The sequence below is a fragment of the Pantherophis guttatus genome, chromosome 3, assembly GCF_059756535.1.
Source record: "Pantherophis guttatus breed Tessera chromosome 3, ASM5975653v1, whole genome shotgun sequence".
In the NCBI taxonomy this organism is placed as follows: Eukaryota; Metazoa; Chordata; class Lepidosauria; order Squamata; family Colubridae; genus Pantherophis; species Pantherophis guttatus.
This window is the reverse complement of record NC_142065.1, coordinates 32,194,048-32,209,493: the sequence shown is the minus strand read 5'-3', so window position 1 is coordinate 32,209,493 and position 15,446 is coordinate 32,194,048. Positions and strand designations below refer to the sequence as shown.

The window sequence follows — 15,446 nt, the reverse complement described above, 5'->3', positions numbered from 1 at the left end:
TATCACTTGAAAGCATGTTGATGTCAGCTCAGGCTGTTGAGTCTCACTGAATGTGGATTTCCAGAATATTCATAAAACTAATGAAAGCATACTTTTGCCCAAGCATCTACACAATTTTTCTAGGTGCTGTCTAGGATTCAACTTTCCCTTCCATTGGCAGGATTCAAAAAGAAAACTTCCAGGATTTTAGTGAAATTTTATTATTTTCCTTTTGTGTGTGTGTATCCATCTATGAGAGAATCCCTAAATCAGAACTGATTTGCAGTTAGCAGCTCCTGTATCAGATGCAAACAAGATCAAAAGTAGTCACAAACATTCAATCCTGAAGATCTGAGTTATTGATGGGCAAAGCCAAGCTATAATCTAATGTGTGCATAAAATGTGCCGTAGTGCCCATTCAGCCTATTAGAGTTGATTGTGTGATCTAATTCAATCCATTTCAGTTGAACTATTTTAACCCAGCTCAGTGGAGATGAACAGAGCTGCTAGAACTTTTTCAGCCCATCAATAACACACACATCTAACTCACTAACATTCACAACCATATCTATCTCTGGCTAAGAAAATCACTATTCTCCAGTGCACCCCAGTTGGAACTGTTCACTAATTCCCCTTCCTGTAGCGTTTCCTAAATTCAGGTAGAGGCCAAGCATGACTTGTTCTTGGGCTATCTATGACAGAAAGAAAAAACTCTACAAGGAGATCAGATTTTCATCTATCCTCCACAAGAACCAAACATAAAGTCTAATTCTTTGGAAACACACCAGTGGTCCAGAACAGCCATTAATCATAGAAAGTATACACAACCAACCTTCTTATGAACTGTAAATAGCAGTTATGTTATATTAAAATGTTCCATAATTAATCTATTCAATTCAATTCACATCTTTGGGTTATTTTTGGGGAGCATGTAGTTCATTTTTTTTTTGTATGCTAATTTTATGCTGTGTATAAAAGCAAACCCACATTGGTTGGATTGGGTGGCCACATAAATGTTTGAAATAAATATATATATATTTAAAAAAAAACTCTTCTATATGGATGTGTTTATGTATTCCAACTTGACTCAAGGGAGTCACACTTTACCTAAAAGAAGTCTATTTTATTAGAAAATCAGCAGTCTTCTTGTATCAATGAAGCTTTTGAAGAGATTTATTTCTCTTAATCATGTTTTAAGAATAAAGGGTTAAGACTGAAAATTGAAGATACAAACTATTCCCAAGTCTGATAAATTCAATTGAACTATAGATTTCAGAAACTGAAGAATATTCCCTGCAGTAGGAATTTCAGAATAGCTAATGACCAAGAATTAAGCATACTACTCTTCCATTGATTAATATTTTTATCAATTATTATTGATTCTCTTTCTTTGCTTACTTTGGTTAGATGGGAGATCATTGGAGTGTGCAAAATGTAAAGGAGTCTAACTAATTGTATAAATATAATTGTTTGACGAATACTTGGAAATATTAGAACATTTCTAGAAAAGACTGCTTTAAGATGAGAGATCCCATATTATATTATTTTTGCTTTAGCTTTTCAAAACCTTGTACAATTTCATAACATGGTTAAAGGCAAACATGTTCAATATCGTGCCAATACTTCATTACATGCAAGTTTTAGCTCAGATAATATTTTAAAGAGGGTGGTTAAAGAAAAAATGTGGGAGAAAGCTGACACCTGAATTCAAGACGTGAACACTGTGACAGAGTGAACTTCCATTACTTGCCCCAGCTCCTGCCTACCTAGCAGTTAGAAAGCATGAAAATGAAAGCAGATAAATAGGTACCACTTTGGTGGGAATGTAACAGCATTTCTTACACCTCGGCATAAAGTCATGCTCGCCACATGACCACAGAAATGTCTTCAGACAATGCTGGCTCCCTTGGCTAACAAGAGCACTGCCCCCTAGAGTCAGATACAACTGAACAGGGGAAACTTTACTGTTTTTAATATTTTTAAAGTATATGACTTTTAAACTATCATAACATCATTTATAAAAAGAGTTCATAGCCTTAGAACTATTGAGGTTTATATAAAACAATCAACCTAAAATGGTGGCTGAGCTATCAGCTCTCATGACTGTTAGTGGTGTGCCTCAAAAAGTGAGGCTGAAAATATGGCAGTTTGAGAGCATATAATTGCAGTCCAGAATGAAAAAAAAAAACACCTTCTTATCTCCTAACTGATACTATTTTGGAAATGTGAGGCAGGGAGGAAGGAGCATCTACTTTTTCTACAGTTCATTGCAAACAGGTAACATGTACAATCACCTCTTTTTTAAAAAAATAAATTTTAGTAAAATTACAATGATTTATAGAACATTTTAAAATATGAAAAATGTCTAATAATAATAAAAAAATCAAGCATTTGTTGTATCTTACAATATTACTTGGATAATTCCTAAGTTCTTGGCTAGAAGTCAAATTTCTAAAGAATACCAGTTACATGTGTTGTCTATTCTTTATACTGAGTTATTTCTTGATGAAAAACTTAATAATAGTGGGCATAGCAGTACCTGGAGACAACTAAATAGAAGAGAAAGGATGGGAGAAAAACCACAAAATACAAAGACCTGCAAATAGAAGTAGAACAACTGTGGCGAAAAAAAAAAGCAAAAATAGCACTAATTGTGGTAAGCATCTTGAGTGCAATCCCAAAACATCTGGAGCACCACTTGAACACTACTAGCATTGACAAAATCACCATCAGTCAATTGCAAAAGGCAGCTTTACTTGGAACACCTTACATCCAGCAACGATATCTTTAATACCATCAAACATCCACATCTGCCTATCCTAGGTCCTTGGGAAGGACTGGATAGATGGACAAAAATGCCAAATCTAATCTAAACATCTGGCTGACTATGTGACCAACCATAATACTTCCTTGAAAGCTCATGTGAAACACTCCTTTTTCAAAATCTAACCTACAGATTTTAAAGAAGCGTTTTCCGGATTTCAAAAAACACACAATTCAAACTACAATGAAAATAACCATCTAATTAGACAGGAAAACCTCTGTAAAGATTCATGTTGTCCTGGATTAGGAGGTTCTCCAGAAAATAATCCATACATTGGTCCCCTTACATGTGGACTATTGCAATTCAAATTTGGAGCTACTTTGGAAAGCTCCCCCCCTTTCCCTCCTCCATCCAGATTTCTTTGGAATCAAGTTGCCTTATAAATTTGATAAATAAATAAATAAATAAATAAATAAATAAATAAATAAATAAATAAATAAATAAACAATCTATATTATATGAATCTTTAATAAGTCTCAGCTAAAATCAGTCAAAAGAATTGGATTTTTCCCCAAAGTCTTTATAATTGATGGAACAATTATATATCTTTGGAGAATATGAGTGCAATAAGTTAACAGCTGTTACTGAAATTGCTTCATTAATAGTAATGAACTTAAAGGAAATGTATAAGAATGTAGGCAGTTGTTTAGAAAACTATATATGCACCCTTCGTAATTATGTAATTAGAAAGAACATATGCTTATTTATTTTTATACTTGCATTTTAATTTAAAACTAAGGAAACTGCTTTGTTCAGAGCTTTAACTTGTTCTTGAGAACTTTGGCCCACCGATAGCATTGATATTTAGGTTTAGAAAAGACCACCATTAGTTGGATAAGCCATTCTCTCCCCCCCTCCCCTGCAACTGTGCCTCTTGTAGCTACTTATCTTTGCATTCTGCCCTGAAAATAGTCCCAGGTGAACCACAGTACTATTAAATGTGTAGATTGGCATTCTCACCAAAAGTGTCATAGCCAGGTTTTTCATGGAAGTAACTTGCAGTTTGTCAACAGGGAATAATTATATCTTATCCCAACAGACAGAGTTATAGCAATGTTTTAAAGGATTCTCTCAAGACTTCCTACATCACTGCAACACCTGAGTCTGATACTACGCTATGCTATGCCATCCCCTGCCATCTCATTCTACTCAATTGTTTTAAGTCTGGTCAGGAACTCATGGACTTGCTGTTCCCAAAAAAGTGCTGAAACCCCTTTTTGTTCCCAACATAGTTCATTGAGAATTGAAGAAGCATACCCTTTTGTAGAATCATCAACTTTTGAAAGCAATGTTTTGAACAAAACAGGGCAGTATAAATTGTATAATGTTGTCACCCAAACAGGTCCACTACTGACATACCATTCAATATTTTTCTCCCAGGTGATTGGTCCCACAGACTTAATTCTTCTAGGATTGTTCTCCTCTCCATTTAGGCTTGCTTGCTTGCTTCTTTTTTCCCTTGTAATTGTGTTAATCTTGCAGGGTTTTTTCCCCCCAAGTCCACTGAGACCTCCTTTATGAGCATTGAGATGGTTCTCTTCTGCCTACCAAAGGAATGGGCTTCACTATTGGACAGTACACCAAGTATACAAGAAATGATTCTACATTTTCTTTCAGGTGGATATCTTCCATTTGAACTTTTTATTTCTCCATATCATATTCTAGCTAGAATTCAGAATCATAGAAGGCAGCAAAATGCTTTCTAAATAGCCACTGCACTCTGGAAATACACTAACCTTAATGTAAAATTGTTTCAAAGCCATCCCATGCTGCATCTTTTTCACTTGAAGCTTTCAGAGAAGGACAACTTATTATTATTAACTTATTATTCATTTTAATAATCTGAAGATTAAAGTACCCATTTAGCCTTTGAATTTATTTTTCCCCTCTCATTTTCATGAATCTCTTATTAAACCCTCTTCATATACATCTTAGTAATCTTGATATCACTTTGCTTGCTCAATGGCCATACACTCTTTGGCAATGTTTAATAATCATAAACGTATTCTTCTAGATCTGCTTGAGTAGGAAAGTGTGGATTCTATTATGACTTTCATTGCTAGCATTGAGACTCTTTAGTACTTACCGTATATCCCATAATCAAGGCTTAACCTCTTAGCCTTCTTTTGATAAATTAAGCCAACTCATTTGCTTAAATTCTCAACTACAAGGCTTGTTCACCACTTTTCAAATTATTCTTGTGGCCCTCCTCTTGTATAACTGTGTTAATACCCAACAGATAAGGATGACGGTTACTATTAAGATATTTCCATTTCTTAGGAACTGTTTAACTGTATTTTTTAAAAAGGAATCTCAATCTTTATTATATATTTACTGTTACAATATTTTCTATTGGTATGTGACAGTGACAGCTACATTACATAAACTTGGAAAAAAAGCATTGTCCTCAGAAATATCTTACGATAAATTTATGTTGGCAAAGTATTCATGGCAAGTCAAATACTTTTCTCCAAACTCTCTAAACCTTGCTTTTAATAGCCAGAAATGGGGACCTAGATTAGCGTAGATTACCTGCTTTTCAAACAGAAACTAATAGTTTTATTTTTGGGACTCCAAGTTGCAATATAGATTTTTGCCCTGCAGAGCTGAGAAATGCACAGTGCACCTACGTTCTTTGAACTATGAACTTATTCTCTGTCCTGGATAAACGTATCTTACGCTAAAATAAGCACAATTTGGTTGCCAAAAAATAACACACTTTCGAATCTCTACATGATAATTGCCTGTTTGATTATTTTAAAAGCTAATAATAATTGTAAACAGCATGAACTGCAATATATTCAAGCGAGCAAGGAATAGATGCCCCTATTTCCTGTTACACTTTGGTGAGTCCTTGTGGGATCCTTGTATGTATACATCACCCACAATGCTGCTGGCAGCCAAGGGCTGCAGTTCTGAGCTACATAGCCTCATTGTGTTCTACTTGATACTTTAATAGTTTACATATAACATATTGGATTTATATTGGATTCTAAAATTGTAAAAAACCTAATCCTAAATCTATCGTATACCCCATTATTTAAGACCCAGAACTAAGTCTCTCTGAGTGTTTGCTTCAGAGTAGATGGGCATTAAAGTGTGCTGAAAAAGTACAGTGCTAGCTATCTCTATTCCAAATTCCATGAACCTACTCCGAGGTCAGTAGGTATGGGATTTGCAGCTTTAATTTTCCATCAGATACAGCTTTGCACGTAATCATAGAGAAACAGCAGTGATTAAATGAGATTGGGAGTGAAAGCCAATAGTCAGGATTGGCAGAGCTTTTTGTGTTGGAAATAGCCAATGTTTTAAGAGAATCTGAATTGCAAAGGAAGGAAGGAGAAAAAGGGGAAGAGTGGAGGAAAGAATATCTTGATGTTATTAATATCGAGACACAGCTGTATTTATCATTCATCATGAAGTCAAATATGGAGGAAAAAACCTATAGTTTTCTGATTACTTGATTTTTTGAGTTATTGTAAAAAAAAGATTTTGATTTATTTGTGCAGGCTGATGTTAGGATTGGAACAGTTGGGGCTTTATGCTGTTCTAATCTTTTTGGAACCATAAAAAAACAGTTCATTTCTTATCACAACATATGGTTCTCAATTTATAACAACAGACTCCAGAACTTTCAATTATGTTTCTGGATGCATTGGTGAGATACACATGACTCATTTCAGAAGTACATTAACTACTGAAATAATCTCCCATTTGCCAACTTTTTTCCTCTTGAGAGACAAACAATATATGGCATATTTTCTCTCTTTATACATTAATGAAAGCAGCTTTCCCTCTCAATCACATGGCTGGGTAGAATTTGTCCAGCCAAGTATTATAATATTTGGCCAAAACTGTGTTGACTAATTTAATATAATTTGCCATTCTTCCAAGATCACTTTTCAATCTTCCCAAACATTCTGAATATGTATTTCTTTCAGCTTCAGTATGGCATTCAATTTAAGAACACACAAAACATTCTTTTCCATAATGAATTTGATGTCATTCTTTTGACATAAATAAACAGGTGTACACTCAGAATGCAAAACATGAAGTACATTGTAAACATCTCATGAAAAAGACACATACAGTATCCAATTATTTTGTAAGAGTTATCCATCCAATGACATTGCATTCCTAGCGACTGTCGCTGTTAGTATCCTCTGCATACTATTCAGTGCATGTCACATTTCATTACCCTCTTCTTTATCTTTGCTTCATTTAGTGCTTCATCACCAGCATGCCCGTATACTCGCATCTTTTTTAAGATTTTGAGATGCCCAGGGGTAGAAAGGTTACTTCAGTCCACCCCTCATGCCCTGCCACACAAGTCATCTTTACATGTGGAAGGAGATTAAGATGAGCTATCAGTCAGAATATTTGAAGGGGAGTTGGCCTTAGGAGTGAAGTAGAATATGCCTCACTTCTCCTAATTCTGCTCCTGGAGTCTTAGATGGTGAAGAAAACTATCATGTGGAAAATCAGAGGGAGAAATGCTCAGTTCAGCTGTGTGCAGAGATGCCTTCAGGAAAATTCTTGCATCAATTCAGCAACACTTTCTCAAACTTGGTGGCAAATTAGTTTTTTACCTTGAATTTAAGATTGGGCTTGGGTTACTATTTTGTATATTAATTTCAACCATGAATCTTCCCCTCTAATTCCAACCCTGTAGTTTTAATCACGTTAACAAATGCTGAGATGGCCTGCTCTCAGCTTTCGTCTTGGTGCATCCTATATCAGTATCATTTTTATTGCTTGTTTTCATGCACTGAAATAAATGCTACAATCAAAAAAAGTTTATGGATAAACCCACTCCTAACTCTATGATTCTAAACTGGAAGAGCATTAAAACAATTATTAAATAAAAATCCAATCCTGTTCCATTTACATTAAAAAGTAACTCATATAAAGGTAAAGGTAAAGGTTCCCCTCACACATATGTGCTAGTCATTCCTGACTCTAGGGGGAGGTGCTCATCTCTGTTTCAAAGCCTAAGAACCAGTGCTGTCCAAAAATGTCTCTGTGGTCATGTGACTGGCATGACTAAACGCCAAAGGCGCACGGAATGCTGTTACCTTCCCATCAAAGGTGGTCCCTATTTTTCTACTTGCATTTTTTATGTGCTTTCGAACTGCTAGGTTGGCAGAAGCTGGGACAAGTAACAGGAGCTCATCCCATTAGACGGCACTAGGGATTATATATATAATATTATATATAATAACATAACAACATAACATATCACATAAGAGGTGTGTCATATTTTAATGAAGGTGGATGTCTATTAGGAGTGGTTGATCCATGTATAGCCTGGTGCCTTAACCACTAGACCAAACTGGCTATTCTCTATCTTCTAATGCCACAGAAGGGATCTGTTCATGCCTGTGCTAAGATATACAAGTACAAGTCCCTTTCCTCTTTGGGCAAAAGGGAAATAGGGCATCATAAAGCGACTGATGGAAAAAAAACTTTAAGATACCAGACTTTTCAGCCCCAGGCACCAAATTTACCTAACTAGTAATTGCTGAAGGAATGCAGCCCTCCACAAATGAGAGGTTATCTACCACTGATTAAAAGTGCAAAACAACAACAGGTCCCTTTATGATGGAGATGGGTGGTTTCTAAATTTCATAAATAAATGAACAAGCAAGCAATCAAACAAACCATAAGAGGGAAAAGCATTATTTACCATCAATTAAAACCTGAACAACATTGGTCAGGTCATTTGCCTATGTTGTAGTGAAAACTCCCAACACATTATTAGAGTTGTACCCCGAGTCCCTCCTTTATAAAAATATTTTTGTATAGCTGCTCCATCCCATCTTCCCCCTTGTTTTTGCAAAATTGACTGGTGCCTTATCTTTCTGCACTTGCATAATATGAATTTAGCCACAGGGAGGGGAGGGGAGGCCTTGGGAATTAGCTCTGAGGTGACTTCCTTTTTCTTACTCCTCACTGTTTCTGCTATTCAAATTATAGCAGTCATGATTAAATTTGCATTCAAACATAGTCATGACTATACATACAAATATTATGCAAATTGATGTCTTTTTTATTAATGCATAGATGCCTACCATTGGAAGGATTATTCTGGCTTTTAATGGAAGTGGTAGAGAATGGAATAATAATATTTTATACTCAAAATGTGTGTCTCTTCTGAGCGGTTTAGATTCTACCAAATTTAGGCTTTCCATATTTCTGTCAGAAGAACAGATGGACTAAATTATTTTAGTATAACATGAATTAATTTTTAAAGCTCAATATAATTAGTTTTACCTCTTCTATTTGTGTATATTTGCCTTTATCTGTATGAGAATTCTTATATTTATGCATGTATATTATCGTGGTTGCAGTATCAGCCATATGTTTGGAATGGATCTGGCATTTTTGTCCACCTATCAAGTCTTTCCCAAGCACCTGGATAGATGATGTTATTGTTTGATGCTGTTAAATGTATCATTTTGTAGGATGTAAGCTGTTCCAAGTAAAGCTGCCTTTTGCATTTGGCTGATGGTGGTTTTGTGAATGCCAATGGTGTTTAAGTGGTGCTCCAGATGTTTTGGAATTGCATCCAAGGCACTTATTACTATTGGCACCAAAAATGAACCGATAGACTTATCTTTTTCAGCCATTCTTGTCGTGGATTAGGGACTTTGTATATGTTTATGTGTGATCCACCTCATAATAACTAGAAACATTTCTTTCTCACTTGAACTTTCATCTGTTGGGCTTCTATTCTAATCACTGCTGATGCTGCTCTCGCTGTCATAACATGAAATTTGGGTTTTTAAAAAAGTTCCTTCTGTCAGAACAGAACAGAAATTGTCAGCTAAGCACACATGGGCAGTGATTCATTCAGCAATTCAAAACATATTAGGGGGAAAAAAATCAGGTGCTGCTTTGGTCTATACAGATCCAGAGTCTCAAAAAAGAGCGGCCATAACCTTCTCATTTGTGCCTCTCCATCTTCAAACACATCAGCATCTAATAAAAGTCTTTTACTGTCCGCAAAAGCAATTTCAACAAATTATACAAGAAGGCAAATGGAAAGCAGCTGTCTGATCCTGTGGTCTTTTTAGCTGGGCTCATGGAGCAGCAAGGACTGCTTGCTTGCACTAGAAGGAAATGAAGAAGATGGGCATTCTTCTTAATTATTCCAAACCATCTCTGCTGCCTGAGAAATAAAATATTCATAAGACCTGTGATTTTTGCAAAGGACATTAAAGATGAATTAAATTGTTAGATGGCTGTAAAATTTAATTGGATGCAGCATGTAATTTGCATCTGTGAAAAAATAAATAAAGATTTTACAAGTCAATGCAACCGGTGCCATTAAATTGCTTTCATTCTTCTTCAAGCTCTCCAGTGGCTGAGTTTGACAAGCATATATACTCTTAGCTCCAAAGACAAAGCTAATGGTCTTTGGAATCTGATTCTTCTTCCTCTGCCAAGTATCTCCGGAAAAATCTTCCCATTAGAAGCTGATGTATTCAATTGCTTTAATACAAAATATTTTGCAGGAGACTGGGAAGAATGGTTTGAAGAATGGCAGAATCTTGAAATTACTGATATTTTTATAGAGCAGATTTGGGTATTTTATACTCCCTGGACCCCATTTGGCCCTTTGTTTGATCCTGTCTGGCCTGTGTGAAGTCAATCAGAAATTAAAAATCAAATATAAATAAGTGTATTACCATGCACACAATACAACTGCATTGCTTTTGAAGGTGACTGCTATTTTTTTTTTTTCAGTTTACATATATTTGTACAGCCCTATTGGACTTCAGCCCTCTGGGACAATTCCAGTTTTTCATGTGGCCCCTTGGGGAAATTAAATTCCCATCCTTGTTATAAAGCCTCTATAGGCAGAGACTCAGATGGATGAGTTCTATATTTTATAAGACAAATCCATACCCATTAAAAACAAATACATTGGGACTCTTCTTATACTTAAGGTGTCTTTAATGTAAATGTATGTTTTGCATGAAATCCACAAGGAGTTGGACATATTACTCTCTATAGCAGAGGTCTTCAAACTTGGCAGCTTTAAGATTTGTGGAGGTCAACTTCCAGAGTTGATGTCCACAAGTCTTAAAGCTGCCAAGTTTGAAGACCTCTGCTCTATAGCAACCTTCCCCAGTTTAGGTTCCTCAAGTATGTATTTCAGTTAACAGAATTCCCAGTGTGACATTGCAGACAATTCTGTAACTTTAAGTCCATACATCTGAAGCAGTGGTGAAATCCAATTTTTTTTACTACTGGTTCTGTGGGCGTAGCTTGGTGGGCGTGGTGTAGCTTGGTGGGCATGGCGGGGGAAGGATACTGCAAAATCTCCATATCCACCCCACTCCAGGAGAAGGATACTGTGAAGTCTCCATTTCCACTCCACTCTGGGGCCAGCCAGAGGTGATATTTGCTGGTTCTCCGAATGACTCAAAATTTCCGCTACCAGTTCTCCAGAACCTGTCAGAACCTGCTGGATTTCACCCCAGATCTGAAGGGGATCCAGATCAGAGAAAGCAGATCTAAACCCAGATTTAGCCACTCATGAAAAACAGCCCTCCACATCCATTCTGTTGTCGTTATAATTGCATATATTACTTTAAAAGATAACAATGAAAAATGGGAGAAGCAGAAAATATCAATCAATCCATTTATTAAGAGTGCTATCTAACCCCAAGAAGGAAGCATTTGCAGATTCAGGAAATTCTGGAGATTTAGAGAACAAAAATACTCTAGGAAAAATAAGAATGCATGAATGGGATGCAAAACACTCAGTAAGGACTGAGCATGTTTGATAAGCATGGGATGCTGACAGTTGAGAAAAGAAAATGGAAAAGTGGGGAATATTCCAGAAGTACAGAATGTTCTGGAATAGAACATCCAGGAAGGAAGCATGGCTAAGTAATTAGCATTCTGAATAGGAACAATTCCATTTTGCCGCAGGTCTTATTTGTGAATTTTTCAATTCCTTTCCAGGATGTATCTTGGCAGCAAATACAAGTTACTTATACTTCTTTTTATTAGTCCAAAACTAATCAAGTCCATTACTATTCAATTTCACAGTGTTCTTCTGCATTTATTTTAGCAAAGCAAACCCCAAAGGTTAAGATAATCATGCATGAGATTCACTAAAGCATCCCTCATCAATCAATCTTTCTTAAAGAAAATTGGCTAACGCAGTCACAGAGGGAGAATTAGTGTGATTTCTGAGTTAAAGTGAGACCATTAGGCTGCGGACTGTGGAGTCTTTGTCTGGACTAGAAATGGAATAGATGGACTAGATATGAATTAAAAAATGAGAACTAGTCTAGGTAAAAATAGATAAAATACTAGTCAACAGAGAAGTGGTCACAGGATTGAGAATTCTGCCTCTTCTGGAAGGACTTGCAGTCTCCTGATCAAGATTTTATTTTGGAACTTTTTCCTGGATCATCAGGCTCAGAAAACAGCCATCGTATTTTGTATGAGAACATATGGGAGAAGACCTGGTCCACTTTTCCCTGTTCCCTTTATTATGTATCTCTTCCACAGTAGGTGATATTTCTTTTAAATTTTGCCATGCCTTGCAGTGCTTCAACATTACTGCTTATTTTTTCCCCCCTTATTTAAAATCCCCTTAATACTTTGTAAGGAGCAGAACAAATAGAAAGGGGGATATTTCAACTAATCACAATCTTATTACTTGTGTGGTTTTAATCAATTTCTATCTAGACTAAGTAGCTACCTTTCAAAGAATGTTTGCTGTGTAGAAAACCAATTTGAAGAAGAAAATGGATAATTCCAAGGAATTATTGATCTTATTTTAAGAATTTGTTAAGCTGAGGGTTCAGATAATGGTTCTGTACAAAGCATGGGTAGTATTATGGAAAAAAATAAACTTCACTGCATTTCTAAACGACATATATAAGAGCTCAATTCTGAGAAAAATATTGTCCTTTCGTTAGAATTTGATGTAGCACTCTATTATATAAGCTCCAATGGAAAGACTAGGAATTGCGTTAGAAATGATTTAAAGCTCTAACATAGCTGTTTTTCAGTTGAATGAAAATTGTGCTGGCCGTTTATGCAGCACAGAAGAAAGAACAAAATCTCCATATGTTAATTTAGCTTTAATGAAAAAACAATTTTGAAACGGAATGTGTAACTACAGCATTAGGAGCAGTAGTTGCACTTTAAAAGTATCCCTCCTCCCTTTGTGTGTGTGTATTTTCAATGTCATGGCTATAATGGGTAGAGAAATGATTCAAAAATTGAAGGGACCTACAAGCAGACAGATTTACAGAACTGTTTCCTTCCAATTCCATTATTTGGGGGTGGGGGGGAGCACCTTCTGTTTTTGTTTTTTGTTTTAATTGTGTAAACTTACACTATTTTGTTGTTTCCTGCCTCAAAATGATGGAAAACCATAGCACAATTGTAAAAATAATTAATCATAGAATGTAAACAGAGCTTGTCTAGATCAGCAATTTATTGTCTAATGAGTACTTAAGAACTGACTGTACTTATTCATTTAATTGAGATGATTGAATTAAGATGAAGTAGACAACCTGTGATTTACTGGGTCATTGTTTCAGAGATAGCCCTTACCTAAACAGAGAAGCAGGCAAAAAATCAGTGGGAACTGATTTCAATTTCAATTTCAGTGAGTTTCCTTCTTAGAGCCTGGCAGGAATTATTGGAAATTCCTCCCTTCCCTTCCCTTCCCTTCCCTTCCCTCCCTTCCCTTCCCTTCCCTTCCCTTCCCTTCCCTTCCCTTCCCTTCCCTTCCCTTCCCTTCCCTTCCCTGCCCTGCCCTGCCCTGCCCTGCCCTGCCCTGCCCTACCCTACCCTACCCTACCCTACCCTACCCTGCCAGCAGGTAAATGACTGCTACCATGTGGGGGAGGGACTCAGGTCATACATGGGTGGCTAGCACAGCATGAGTGCAGATGGACTGGGTAGTATGAGTGGAGGAGAAATATCTGAGCAACTTTTTAAACTTTCCCTGCCAGTTTCTTCACTGCTGATGCTTCCTGCCATTTTCCTGCAAACAAAGACTTTGCTAGTGGGAAGGTGGCAGACAGCATCAGCAATCACAATCAACTTTATAGTTCCTGCCAGCTTCCCCTTTGCCTGTGGGAAGCTGTCATTGAATGTTGGAAATGAGGATCACATGACTGCATCTGACTGTGGTAGCACTGAACGGCACCAGCGCAGTGGTTCTGAAGCAGCAACTACTTTCTCATTCCCACCGCAGTCATGGGTCCATATGAGTTATCCTAGCTGAATAATTGTTGCCCTATACCCATGATGGCGAACCTATGACACGTGTGCCAGAGGTGGCATGCAGCGCCCTCTCTGATGGCACACAAGCTGTTGCCCCAGTTCAGCTCCACCGCACATGCATGTGTGCTTCCCACCAGCCAGCTGGTCTTTGGGTCTCTGCCATGCATGCGCGGGGGGGCGGGGCACATCCAGGGGGCATGTGCGCATGTGGGGGGCGCATGCAGGGGCACGCATGCATGCATGTGGGCTGGGGTGCATGCATGGGGGCCGTGCATGCATTGCATTTTGTGGGTTTGGGCGCGCTTTGGGCACTCGGTCCAGAAAAGGTTATCCATCACTGCCCTATACCTTCCAATCTCACCCAACTGAAAGTTACAAACAATCAAACAGATACAAGAGTTTTAGTAGTATATAGATTACTTTTTATGTTGGAAAAATGCAGGTTGGATTGTTTTGTTCATGCACTGTATGAAGCATGCACCAAATGATGCTGTTACTTTGTGGAATGATAGCATGTAAGGATTGGAAGTGACATTGGAGATCAATCTTTACCCAGTCCAGGAATCCAGTAATATACTGTCCTCAGAAATTTGCCATCGAGACATCTTTTTAAATAACTAAGTGAAGGAGGGTCCACCATCCATCAATCTGTTTCATTCATTAGCAGCTTTTACTGTTAGTTTTTTTCCTAACATCCAATTGAAACCCACTCCCCTCATATTAAAATCCATTGTTTCTTGTCATGTCATCCGAAATAAAGCTGAACGCCTCTGCCCCATTTTCTACATGACAGCTTTTCAATTATTGAAGGTAGTTAGCATGTCTACCTGTAGTCTTCTGCAAGCTAAAACATTCTCAACATATATATGAAAATAAAACATTCATGGTAAATGAATGCAAAATAATAATTAAGACAACTAATGAGGTCCATCCCATTTCCACCAATTACCATCTGTCAGTCAATAGCAAATAGTAACCAAGATAGCATCAACCCAATCAATAAAGTGTCTGGTTACAAATCTCTTCAATTTTTCTTAATATAAGTGTCAAGCTATGCAGTCTAGAGTTATCCAGATCCTCTTTTTTCCTATTTTGTGAAAATGGAAAAAACATCTGCCATTTTTCAATCCTCAAGGATCACAGAAAGATCCTCTGAGATGAGCAAGCTCCTCCAGGTTTTTAAATATATCATTAATTGGATTCTGAAAATTACATTTTAATTGCCAGATTTTCCTTGGGGCCATAAAAAATGGAATTCAGAGACAACATTTAACCTTGACGTCACAAGTTGCTTATCTTTGTGGTAAAAAAAAATGCACCATTTTATCATGGTGGGAAAATCCATAATAAGGTGGCTTGATTCAAATGGACAGAAAAA

At 37.0% G+C, this 15,446-nt stretch overlaps 1 protein-coding gene and 1 long non-coding RNA gene across 3 annotated transcripts in view; one reads left to right on the top strand and one right to left on the bottom strand.

Moving 5' to 3' along the window:
• Positions 1–15,446, bottom strand: part of DLGAP4 (DLG associated protein 4) — a 400,912-nt gene that overhangs the window by 246,372 nt on the left and 139,094 nt on the right. The window lies entirely within an intron of this gene.
• Positions 12,051–15,446, top strand: part of LOC148114537 (uncharacterized) — a 56,559-nt gene continuing 53,163 nt past the window's right edge. The window contains exon 1 of the long non-coding RNA XR_015733002.1: positions 12,051–12,333. This is a non-coding gene — a long non-coding RNA (uncharacterized LOC148114537). The remainder of the gene's footprint in view (positions 12,334–15,446) is intronic.